This window comes from Saimiri boliviensis, chromosome 1, assembly GCF_048565385.1.
Source record: "Saimiri boliviensis isolate mSaiBol1 chromosome 1, mSaiBol1.pri, whole genome shotgun sequence".
NCBI lineage: Eukaryota > Metazoa > Chordata > Mammalia > Primates > Cebidae > Saimiri > Saimiri boliviensis.
The window spans coordinates 94,124,067-94,136,454 of record NC_133449.1 but is presented as its reverse complement, the minus strand read 5'-3'; the positions used below and the strand labels follow the sequence as shown (position 1 = coordinate 94,136,454).

Genomic DNA, 12,388 nt, shown 5'->3' with positions numbered 1-12,388 from the left:
GTATCTGATCCCTGCTCAGCGTACTGCGCCTCCTTCCACTTAATGAGCTATTGAGGGCTACCTACTGCCAGGGTACTTCACATAGGAGTTAGGTAAATATTATCTCCTGGTCGGGAGCGGTGGCTTACACCTGTAATTCCAGCATTTTGGGAGGCCGAGGCGGGCAGATCACGAGGTTAAGAGATCGAGACCATCCTGGCCAACATGGTGAAACCCCATCTCTACTAAAAATACAAAAATTAGCTGGGCATGGTATCGGTCACCTGTAGTCCCAGCTACTCCGGAGGCTGAGGCAGAATCACTTGAACCGGGCAGAGGTTACAGTGAGCCAAGATCGCGCCACTGCACTCTAGTCTGGCAACGGAGCAAGACTGTCTTAAAAAAACAAAAACAAAAAAACTCCCCATTTGACAGATTTTAGAAAGGCCAAGGCCCCCCTGTGCGAAATTACACAGTTCAGGAAGTCAACAGTCACTCACCTGTCTGACTGCAAAGCTACACTGACTCTAGTTACCTATCCTAGGATGCTTCCTTTCTGGAAGAGGCAGGAGATGAGTGAATCAAATGATACTGCTTTATAACCTTGGGTAAGTTATTATTGCCTTAATAGTAAGCAGAGACCAGGAGCCTAAGAAAGAATCTTATTAGCATGGATGCAGGCTATCCTGCCAGGAAATCATAATTATTTGAATATTAGAATTTCCTTTGGGAAATCACATGGGGAGGAGAAAAGATCCGGATGAATATGCTTGTGAAAGGGAAGCTTGTGTTTTTCGCCTTGCTCTTAGGTTTTAATCTAAGTTTGTTTACAGGTTAGCCACAACTCGAGGCTTGGTGGGCTGAACTGTCCCACCACTAGCGACATTCTTTCTAGGGGCCCATTCGGGCAGCTCCTCTCCGGGTTCTGCCCCACGGGTGTGCAACCAGGATTCCACTGGCTGGGGCTGGCCTGGATGCCTGCGAGGCAACAGAGGTCGAGTTTCCTCTCCTTCTTTTAGGAAGTGCCTCGGACGGGATGATGGACTAAAAACGTGTCTGGTTGGGAAAGTAAATAGATGCAGGGCAAATAAATAAAAATACCCACAAGCAATTACAGGGAGGAAGTGACATTTTTATACAAGTCACTTTTCTGATGGACAACAGGCCTGCTTCGCTGAGTGCCGTGGGAATGCTTCCGGGACGGGGGCGGCTGCCCAGCAACTAGAGCTTCGTGATAAGAACATCAAACAAATAAAAAAGAGCACGTAAAGCCCACCCTGCAGTCATCCGAGGCTGGAAGTTACCGCTTGGGTTTTCACTCTCCTCCCCACCCACCGCCCGCGCGCAATTTCGGGCGTGGGGACCCTTTCCCGCACCGGACTCCCGGCCCGCGCTGCGCCTGCAGAGCGGAGCGTCCCCGATTCCTGCTCTATACCGGCGCGCTTACCGGGACCCAGACACGGAGCCTGGTGGCGCCGGGGGGCGCCCCAGGTGGGTCTCGGGTCCCCGCCCCGCGCGCCCGGGCCTGGGCCGGCCCCTGGGCGGCGTCACGGCGCGGCCGGGGAGGAGCGCGGGAGGAGGAGGAAGAGCGCGGAGGAGGCGGGCGCTGAGCGCCGGGGGAGGGTCGCCGCCGCCGCCGCTGCCGCCGCCGCCGCCGCTGGGATCGTCAGGCCGGAGCCGCGCGGCCGAGCGGGCGGCTGGCGGAGGGGAAGGCTCGGCGGCAGGGAGGCTCGCGGCGCCCGGGCCGGCGGGGTCCGCCCGGGCCGGCAGCGTCCGCCCGGCGGCGGGAGGAGGGAGCGGCGCAGACAAAGAGCGGCGCCTGGGCGGGCGCAGCGCGGCCGCCGCCCCGGGACCCGCGCCGCTGCCCTCCGGCTCCGCGGGCGGCCCACGGCGAGGTAAGCACTGCCGGGCGGGAGCGGAGCAGGGGCCGCAAACTTGGGGCCGTTGGGCGGAGTTGGGAGCTTGGCGGGGCCCGCGGGCCAGGGCGCTCCCGGGAAGGGGTTGGGAGAGCGGGTCCCCTCCGCGCCCCACCGGTGCTCTCGGCCCCGCCGCGGCCTGGGCGCCCCCGACCGCGGGCTGCCCCGCACCTCCCGGCTCGGCACCTTCCTGCCCGCCTTCCCGTCCCCACCCCCCGCCATCGGGGGCCGGCGCAGGGGCGGGGACGCCCGCCAAGGGCGCAGGCGGGGATCAGGGCAGGGGGCCCGGCGGCGGGGCCCGGGGACTCCAGACCCCCGGGTGTGTAGGCAGCTCCTGGCCTGCTGGCCGGCGGCTGGCACGGAGCTTGGGGCTAGCGTAGGACCGTGCAGTGGCCAGGGTCGCCAGGGCGCGTGTGCTGGGGAAGATAGCCGCGGATCGCAGGGCCCCGGCGCAGGGACCGGGGAGGCCGCGATCGGCCGGGAGAACTTAACTGTGTTTATTACAACTATTTATGATCGCGCACAAAGCTGCTGTCACATCGCATAAAGGAGGTCCTCGCGTCGGCGAAGGGAGCTTTTGTGCCCGGCTTCAGGCTCTGCGCCCTGCCCCAGATTTACAGGACTCTTACAGCCACCTGAACCAAAGTTTCTCACAATTGCTCGGCCTCTCGGTTTCTTTCAGGGCGATTTAACAACGGAGTGGTTCTGGAAACATTTGATGTGTGAGTTTTAAGGCATGGACTACGGTAACTCCCTTAGGAACGCAGTTAGCTTGGCATTGTGTGGAGGGGTTTAATTTGCCACGCACGTTAACTTGTAGACAATAAGGATCTCTGTGAAGGTCTGCTCTGGATGCTAGGGGTCATTGGCTGGTGGACCCCAGGCACCTGACTTAAACTAATATTGTAACAGCTTCAGGGACAAAGCCAAGCGTGCGTGGAGTCGGCCTTGACCACTTCAGACAATTCAGGTTGGCAGATTCCCCTTTATTTGGCTATATTTTACCAACAGGTTTTAAGGTTGCTTCTGCCAAGTTTGTATCTGCATAATGGGATGAGCAGGCCCTAGTGTGGGCAGGAGGGGCTTAAAATATCGCATGGGCTAGCTCCCTCCCTCGACCCAGAAAGAAACTAGCCAGAGATGCCGGTGGGCGTGGCTTGCTCGGGACCCACAGGTAGGGGAGTCTCTTCCTGGCCCAGGCCCCAGGCCCAGTCCCTGCTTCTCGGAAGGGATTTTGTGTAGGAATGAAAGTGATTCAGGGCGTGTTTCATGCTTCTGTTTTGGATGTAGTTATCGAGTCTGAAAGTGACTGAAAATGAAATTAACCTGGGCAGCTTTAACTTAGCAGTAGGTAACTGCTTGTGAACACTCCCTCTATTCACTTCCCAAGCGTTCATAGATAAACAGGTGAATTAGTAACAGGATTCAAGCCAGTGCGAGGTTTCTGTAAAGAGAACGGCAGTCACGGGACACATGGAGAAGAAATGCATTTCATCTGGAGACTGGGCTAGAGATGTAGGTTTTTTCATGTTTGGAACAGGGATTTCCTGCGAACCGAGCGTTAACCCTGCTGGTGAAGAAGTGACCACAAGGGAAAACCCTACCTCAGTATTTTCTCCCCTGGAGGTTGGTTAGATGTAGTTTTGATTGGAGACGGTGGCAGAATCTTGGTGTTCTTTTGGCGGCTACTTGAGGCTGAAATTGAGAACTTTGACCATGGGAAGCTGTGGAGGTGCCTGGCCCACTTCCTGTCCTGGAGGCCTTGCATGGATTCTGAGCTTCTTTCCTGCTTCATAAACATTCAGGGGGAATTGATCATGAAACACTGGATGAAATTGGGTCACAAATTACCATCAGGGAGAGTTGGCTGCTGCATAAACCCCTCTGTCCACTTGTGGACAAACTGACCCTATTAATGGTGGGACTTGCTGAAGGCCCCTTTCAGGTAGCTGTGCTCAGTTTTCAGGCTTTGTGTTTTGCTTAGGACACACTACATACTTAAATCTTCTTCATCCCTGCTCTGTTTGACCCTGCTGTATTTACCCAGGCGCTGTCATTTACATTTTGGGTTATTTAGGTTTTCCAAAACACAGCAGATCTTATGTACACAGTACTATATTTGAGAAATGCACTATCATCCATATTCAATCCACTGGAAGTCTTCCTTGCCTGTGCACAGACTGGATAACCTTTTATAATACCCTAAGACTCCCTGAATGGCACAGAATGCACTGGATTCCTTTACTTGATCACTTGCACTAGCTTAATTTGCCCTGGCTAGACCAGGCTGTGTTGCTCTATGGGACACCCATTTTTCTGACTGCTCAGACTGGCTTGCCGTGTGCACTGGGGGAGACAGGGCTTGTGGAAATTATTTTCTGATATTAAAAATGAGGCTTAATGACTGAAGAGCTCAAGATTGCTTGCTGGAACTGCAGGGGAGGATGATGAGCGATGTTTGGGAAAAAAATAAGCTAACTTTTTTCACAAATGAACTGGAAACTCCCCACAACTCTCCAAAGGCTTAGGAAATTAGTTTTCCCATCCTGAGGGATTGCAAGTGGTGCTTCCAAATGGTTTCTCTTTCCTAAAATGGGTGATGGAAATACTTCACGGCACGTTTCAAAGGGCCTAAGCTAAAACATGATTTCATGTGTGGTGTTCCATCTGTGAGTTAAAGCAACTCAGAAGAAGGTCATGACAGCCTTTTAACTGGTTGTAAAAGTATGCAGTGAAAGCAAAACTAGTTTTGCATTTCTTTAGGCTACATAGGAGCACAATTTAAACATTTACACTCTTTTTTTTCATTTCCTGTGTTTTCCTTTGAGCATATCCCATAGTATGTTTATTTCTGAAGGTCAATGAACATTAGCAAATAATACCTCTGCCCAGTGATACACAGCTGCACATACATTCCTACCTCAGCAATCTCAGTCCTTGAAACTGTGGAAATGAAAGTTATTTTGATTGAGGTAGCAGTGTCACAGTGATGTCACACAGCATCACTGTCCCTGACCAGCCTCTGTGTTCCACCTTGGCTCAGCCCCCTCTGTGTCCTGAGTTCTTACTCTTCCCAAGGGTCATCTCTTCTTTCTTTTCTTCCCCACATCTTATCAACTCCCAACTACAGGGATGACTTCATCTTTGAACCGCCACAGCACATTCTTTGTGTACCTGATTTATCATCTGTGACCTTCTTTCCTGCATTTAAAAAAAAAAATTTAAATTTTTTTAAGGTAGGGTCCCACTCTGTCACCCAGGCTGGAGTGCAGTGGCACAATCACAGCTCACTGCATCCTTGAACTTCTCAGTTCAAGCAGTCTTCCCACCTGGGCCTCCAAGTAGCTGGGACTACAGATGTGTACCACCATGCCCAGTGAATTTTTTAAATTTTTATTCTGTAGAGATAGGGTCTCTGCGGAAGGCTGGTCTCAAACTCCTGGGCTCAAGTGATCCTCCTACTTTGACCTCCAAAATACTGGGACTATAGGCTTGAGCCACTATGTCCTGCCTTAAGGTTTTTTTTTTTATTTTTTTTATTTGATTCATCTTTTCTTTAACAGATTCTGAACCCCTTGGGGGTAGACTGGTCTTGCCACTTATACACAATGAGTGTGCAACAAATAATTAATTGAATATGTGCGTGAATATTGAGTTCCCAGCCTGTCAATGTTTAGGCTCTTGCCTCCCACTGAGATGCGAGTGTTAAGAGACCTCTGGCATTCTTGTAAATCTGCTCAGAACCTCTGTCTGTTGTGGAAGGCTTTGACCTCAGGATGTCCAGGCAATGGGAGAATTTGGTCTGTTGCCCTCTTTATTTGGTAAATTTTCCGTCAAGTGAGTCATTTGTAGTCCTGAAGCTACATTGAAAAGCAAAAACAACAACAAAAAAAACAAAGCCAAATGCATACCCAACTGCATTGCCTGGTCAGCTGGCTGAATGGTTTACTTTTGCAGGTTAGTCTGTTCATATCAACCTGAATTCGAAATGCTGGGCAGAGCGTTTGTGATCCTGGCCTGGTTATTTTGTGTCACCTCTTCTTTCTACTATTGTATTTGTAATGTTTTTAAGAAAAGAAGCTTCAAATGCACTCTGAATTTAAGTGTTGCAGTTTCTTTTGAGACAGTTTTGGAAGGCGGGGTGTTAATGCTGCCCATTTGTTAGTGAAGAACTAAAACGCCATGGTGAGAGAAGAATGACATGTGCTAGTGCATGCACGCTGATTCATCGTTTGCAAAGTCCTCTGCACATGCACCATCATACTTAATAGTCAGAATAACATGGCACCCTTGGTTCTGGCCCTTGTTTCTAGGTAGGAGACTGGGAAAGACAGAGCTTGAATTTAGGGGTAAGTCCTGCAGGCAGCACATGAGGAACACCAACGCGTTGCTGGGTAGAGGTTTTTTTTTTTTTTTGAGGCAGTTTTCGGAACACAGTGTCCTCGGGTGTCTGCCTTTGCTGTGTCACAGCTGTGTGCAGATATTGGTGTAGCAGATTCTGGGTGTGAGTTGACTGTGAGGTTGAGCAGTTTGAGGGAGGCCGGCAGGAGCAATGTCAGTCTCTTGTGTCCTCACATCCTGGTTACAGGCTGATGTTACCCTGGAAAACCTCCTCAAGTTGAGAGAGCTTATTCCTCTTTAGTGCATGTATTAGTCAGCTCCAGGTGCTGTAAGAATAAAACATAGAGGCCAGGTGTAGTGGCTCATGCCTGTAATTCCAGCACTTCAGAGGGCCAAGGTGGGCGGATCATTTGAGATCAGGAGTTCAAGAGCAGCCTGGCCAACATGGTGAAACTCTGTCTCTACTAAAAATACCAAAAAAAAAAAAAAAAAAGAAAAGAAAAAAAAAAAAAAAGAGCCAGGCATGGTGGTGCACACCTGTAATCCCAGCTACTCCGAAAGCTGAGGCACAAGAATTGCTTGAAACCAGGAGACAGAAGTTGCAGTGAGCTGAGATTGCACCACTGTACTCCAGCCTGGGTGACGACGCGAGACCTTGTCTCAAAAACAAAACAAAATAGACACACAACAACATAATGGGTGGCTGAAGCTGCATATATTGATTTTCTCACAGTTCTGGAGGCTGGAAGTCCATAATCCCGGAGCCAGTAGGGCTGGTTTCTGGTGAGGGTCTCTTCCTGGCTCGCCTTCTTATGTCCTCATGTAGCCTGCCTTCTGTGAATGCACGGGGAGAGGGAGTTCTGGTGGTGTCTCTTCCTCCTATAAGGACATCTGTCCTGTTGGATCAGGGCCCCACCCTTATAACCTTTTTTTAACCTTAATTGTCTCCCAAAGTGTCCTGTCTCCTAACATAGTCACTTAGGGATTAGGGCTTCAGCATATGAATTTAGGGGGGACAATTCAGCCCTTCCCAGTGTGTCTGTCTAGGTTCTACAACAGGACTAGTGCTTTCAGGAAGACCTGGTGCTCCCATTATCCTGATCTGGGATCTTTGTTTATTTGGGGACACCTCCCAGGGGATGGTTGGAGTAGTCACAAGTAAGGAGGGAATGTCAACTCTTTACATGTTGGTTGTAGCACCCCATAACAGGGAATAAGGTGCTGGCTTTCCAAAGGCTGGAAAAGTTTTAAGTAGATGAAGAGAGAGCAAAATCTTGACTTGATTTCATTTATGGAAGCTTCTCTTCTACGTAGGTAGGGAGACACTTATTTGGGGGTTGGTTTGTCTCTGCTTGAGACCATGATAAAATATCAGTGATACGTGAAGGAAAGTCTTTTCTGAGCCCTGGACGAAGAGAGCAAAGCAAGAAGTGGGGCCAATGGCAACCAGGGTGGAGAGGCTGTCCCCTGTGAGCCTGCCATCTCTGTGATTGTGCAGTCTTTGCCACATGAGCAAACATCCCTTAGCAGAATGTGCATGACGGTGGTGAGGTACACGCCAAGCACGGCTGGAATGTTTCTGACCTAGGCCAGTTTGCCTTGTTCAGACGTAAGGCAGGGGCAGTGCCTGCATGACTGACCTCCCTCTGGCTCCAGATCTGTATGTTCATTCATGCTTTGTTTGTTCCTTTGTTAGTTCATACATTCATTCATTCATTCATTCATTCAAATTATCCAAGTCCTTACTGGTCATTTCCACCATCCCAAACCATTTGTAGCAGCTCCTCCAACCTGCCTGCCTTCTCAGTTATTTTCTCCATCACCGAATCACTGGGTCATCCTTGAATTCTCCCTCACCTCTCAACTAGTTATCAACTCCTGTTGATTCTACCTCCACAAGATCTAAAATCTCAGCCCTGCCGTCCTTTTTCTCTTTCCCTTGGACATCAAAACCATTCCTGCCAATCTGTCCCAGGGTGCCTGCACCCTCACAGTTTGGCCACGACCTGCTGTCTATCGCCCTCAGGTCAGTGTCTCAAGTCCCCAGCATGGCAGGCATGGGCATGCACGCCTGTGCTGCTTCTCTGTTTCTCCCAGCATCTAAATATCCCCTTTTCCACATACACACATGCTGAGCTACAAGTCATCTGTGGCTGCCCACTGACAGTTTGCTAATTGTGATAACAAAACTAAGTTTATAATCAGTTTGTTTTTAAAGACTTCTCTCCATTGCGGCTGGTGAAGGGTTCTCCTGTGCAGTAATGGCAGGGCTTCCCCACTACAGCCTTGTGTAGAACTGAGCTTGGGCCTGGCTCTCTGTCACGGGAGGAGGGGAGGCTAAGTACAGAAAATGGTGCGTATGTGTGTTTTAATGCGGACCGTCTTCCTGCAAATGTCATTTGAACTGACGGGTTGTCAAGCAGTGCTGACCCCTTGAAATACAATGTGAACCACAAATGCGAGCCCCAGATGTAGTCATAGTGTTCTGGTAGCCACATTAAAAATGTAAAACGAAACAAGTGTTACTAATTTTCATCATATATTTTCTTTTGCCCAATATATATAAACTCTTCCTATATGCAATCAATGTAAATTGTAATTAATAAGATAATTCACATTCTTTTATTTGTGTGAGGGCTTTGAAATACAGCATATAGTGTATACATTTACTGCACCTCTTGGCTCCCTTTCACTGCATTTTGAGTGGCTGGTAGCCACATGTGGCACAGCCTTATTGCAGAGCGTGAGTCTGTACACTTTTCATGATTTAAGCTGCATTTGCTGTCAGTTTTCCAAAACTGAGATAACTAGAGACAAAGTGGAAACAATGTAGAATAATTATAATGGTAATTATTATTGTGCTTTATTGGGAAAGGTGTAACCTTTTGAAATATAAGGAATAATGTCCTACTTCATGCACTCAGTGCATGTTGTTTTAGGGCATTAAAATCAGATTCAGTTAAAACCGAATGTGTCATCAAAATACCTTGTTCATTTTACAATTATTTAAAAATGTGCTTTGAATTTTAGAAGTTAAGTTACCAGTATAAAATAACATTTTTGTATGTCAGTGTTCAACACAGTTCTTTTTAAAGACTTTGTTCAGCACCTCAGGAAAGGCAAAAAAAAAAAAAATAAATAAAATTGTATACAGTTATGGGGTACAAGTGTTATTTTGTTACATAGATTGCCTAGTGGTGAAGTCAGGGCTTTTATTGTATCCATCACTCAAGTAACATACATTGTATCCATTGAGTAATCCCTTCCCATCTCATCACCCTTCAGGTCTCTGGTTCCATCTGGATCATGGCATCCAGTTCTGTCTGTGTTGCTGCAAAAGATATGATTTCATTCTTTTTTGTGGCTGAATAGTAGTCTATTTTCTTTATGTAGTCATCTGTAGTATTCAACATATTTCTGATACATGTTAAGTGCAATCTAAAATCATATATTTTTTAAGTGAACATTAGCTTCTTCCCTCACAGACACACACACACACACACACACACACACACACACACACTCACACTGTAATTACTGTTCTAAGCACTTTATTTACGTGTAATAACTCATTGGGTCCTCACTAACAGAGCATGTGGTTACTTTCTGTTTGTACCTTCATGTCCAAGGAAAGGGCTGCCATGTCTGACCTTCCACAGCTAGATTCTGACCAAGCTGGCTGCCATCCCTTCATTAAGATGTATCTGAAACTGTAATCCCAGCACTTTGGGAGGCCGAGGCGGGTGGATCACGAGGTCGAGAGATCGAGACCATCCTGGTCAACATGGTGAAACCCCGTCTCTACTAAAAATACAAAAAAATAGCTGGGCATGGTGGCACGTGCCTGTAATCCCAGCTACTCGAGAGGCTGAGGCAGGAGAATTGCCTGAACCCAGGAGACAGAGGTTGTGGTGAGCCGAGATCATGCCATTGCACTCCAGCCTGGGTAACAAGAGCGAAACTCCGTCTCAAAAAAAAAAAAAAAAAAAAAAAAAAGATGTATCTGAAAATACATAAAACAGAATCATAAACTTTTATTATGGTGTAAGATTTGAGAAACATTGGTGGAAAATCATTGATAAGGAGTGGAGCTTGGATACAGGTTCGTTCTGGGAAGCCCTTATCAGCCAAGTGGTTGGGGAAGGCCCTGGACTTTGGAAGGACATAATGAGTAACCGATACCTCGGAGGAGGGGAAGCCTTGAACCATCGTCAGTGGACACCATTGGCCTGGCTGCTCCTATCACCCAACCCCCTTGCCGTGTTCTGTAGCGTGGTGGTCCTCCACCTGCTCAGGTCTCCAACTCGGCAGGAAGCACCAGCATCCCCTGGGGAGAACCACCGTTGGAGGAAACTGCAGTGCCACTGGGAGAAAGGGAGTATTTTCTGTTGCAGTCACAGTGTATTAGCTCAAGTGGCCATGCGGGTGCCGTCATAGATGCCTGTGTGATGTGCCTGTTCAGCAGCAGCTGTGTGGTGGGTCCCCACCCTTGTCTTCTCCACATTGGGGGCTGAGGAAACAGGAGTGTGTGTCTTTCTCACTGTCTCATTTTTGCTGCTCTGTTTTTCTTGAATGAGTTGCTATTGTTGAAGTGAAGATAGGCAATTAGATTCTTGATGAAAACCTTGTAGCTGGACATACCAAATCCTTTTCCTTTGTGCTTTTATGACATTTGGGAAGATCTTCGAGAATTCCAAGGTGGCTTTGGAATCTGCTTCTGAGGTTGTGAGAGAGGCCAGGTCAAGTCCAAGTGTGGATTCTTGGATTCTTGGGAGACAGCTGCTACAGGTCTTGATGGGAGCTCTGATACTGGCTGCCCTTCCAAGCGAGTTGTCTGTGCCAGCCTCTTGAACCTACCCTTTTGTGTTGAGAGGGCCATTGAGGGCCATCAGAGGGTTGAGCAGCCCTCTCGTGAGCAGAGGGGACTGAGATAGACTGAGTCTGGCGTCTCTGTTGGGAGAAGCTCCTGCATATTCCAAGTTTCAGTGGGGCTGCAACTTGGGCAGTTTCTTTCAACTCACAGGTTTAGATTTGCAATCACACCGCCTCTCATGTGGCCACTTCTATACGTAGCAGGTTCCAGGATGTGTAGTGGCAAAAATTTGTTTACTTAAACATTCTTAACTTCCCAGCAACGGTGGGGGCAGCCAGGGAGTGAGAAGTTAGTTAAATGGTGGGGAGATCACAGGGGGATGGCTAAAAAGATGCGCATGCCCATTTTAGAGGACAAAGTCCATCAATGCCTCCTTCGATTTTCCTTAAAGGTTGTGTCTCCATTTAATATCTTAAGAATTTTGGCTGAGTATTTAAGGATGTCTGCAAGTCAACAAATATTTTAATTATATCACTTACGAGCCTGGCTGCCGGAGAGAAGAGCAGTTGCTGTCTCTTTCATGCGATCCCTCTCGTCAGCTGTCTTCATTTGAAGGACAATCACTTTAAAAGCTTCTATCCCTGTTTGTGTGTGTCTGGGGGTGGGGGTGGGGGCGTGGGGGAGCTGCATTGGTAATAAAACAGTCCCCTTCTCTCCTCTTTTTTTTTTTTTTTTTTTGCTGTTCTGCATGATGGAAGCCAGCTTGGAGACATTGACATAAAAACTACAAGGTGCTTGAGTATTTTTAAATAACAGGGGATTCACTGAGTTGTGTTAGAGACAGTTTTTGGGAAATTTAATATAGGTGAAGAGTGAATTTTCATTAAATGACTTAAAACAAACAAACAAACAAACTTGGTAGCAGAATCTAGAAAGATGTTTATAAAAACAGACTTTTTTCTTTCCAGCCATTTCCATTCTTTCTTTGTATTCTTCTGGCTCTCCTTTCACTTTTCACATTTGTGTGTGACTCCCCTCATGCCATCTCCCCCACCCTGAACACCATTTATCTTAAAGTGTGTCTGTTTCCCATGTGTCTTTGTGACTGCCCTCATATGACCATTCCTTTATGTACTTTTGTTATTGTCTTCTTAGGACCTTCCTAACCTGGATTTACAAGGTTCTCTTCCCTTAAATTAAGCCATTTGTCTTGCTTCAGTTCCCTTTTCATAGTTTTCTTACTAGGTCTATTTTACATGGTTTAGTAGACAAGACCCAGTGGTGACTATGAAGAAACGATGGCATTATCATCTTTAAAAGAAAGAGAAGGGTGTCAGAC

General features: G+C 47.9%; 1 protein-coding gene across 1 annotated transcript in view; it reads left to right on the top strand.

The window, feature by feature from the left end:
- The first annotated feature begins 1,578 nt into the window (after positions 1-1,578).
- NCK2 (NCK adaptor protein 2) overlaps positions 1,579-12,388 on the top strand; it is a 151,812-nt gene continuing 141,002 nt past the window's right edge. The window contains exon 1 of the mRNA XM_039460811.2: positions 1,579-1,874. The gene's annotated coding sequence lies outside the window, so the exon portion shown is untranslated. The remainder of the gene's footprint in view (positions 1,875-12,388) is intronic.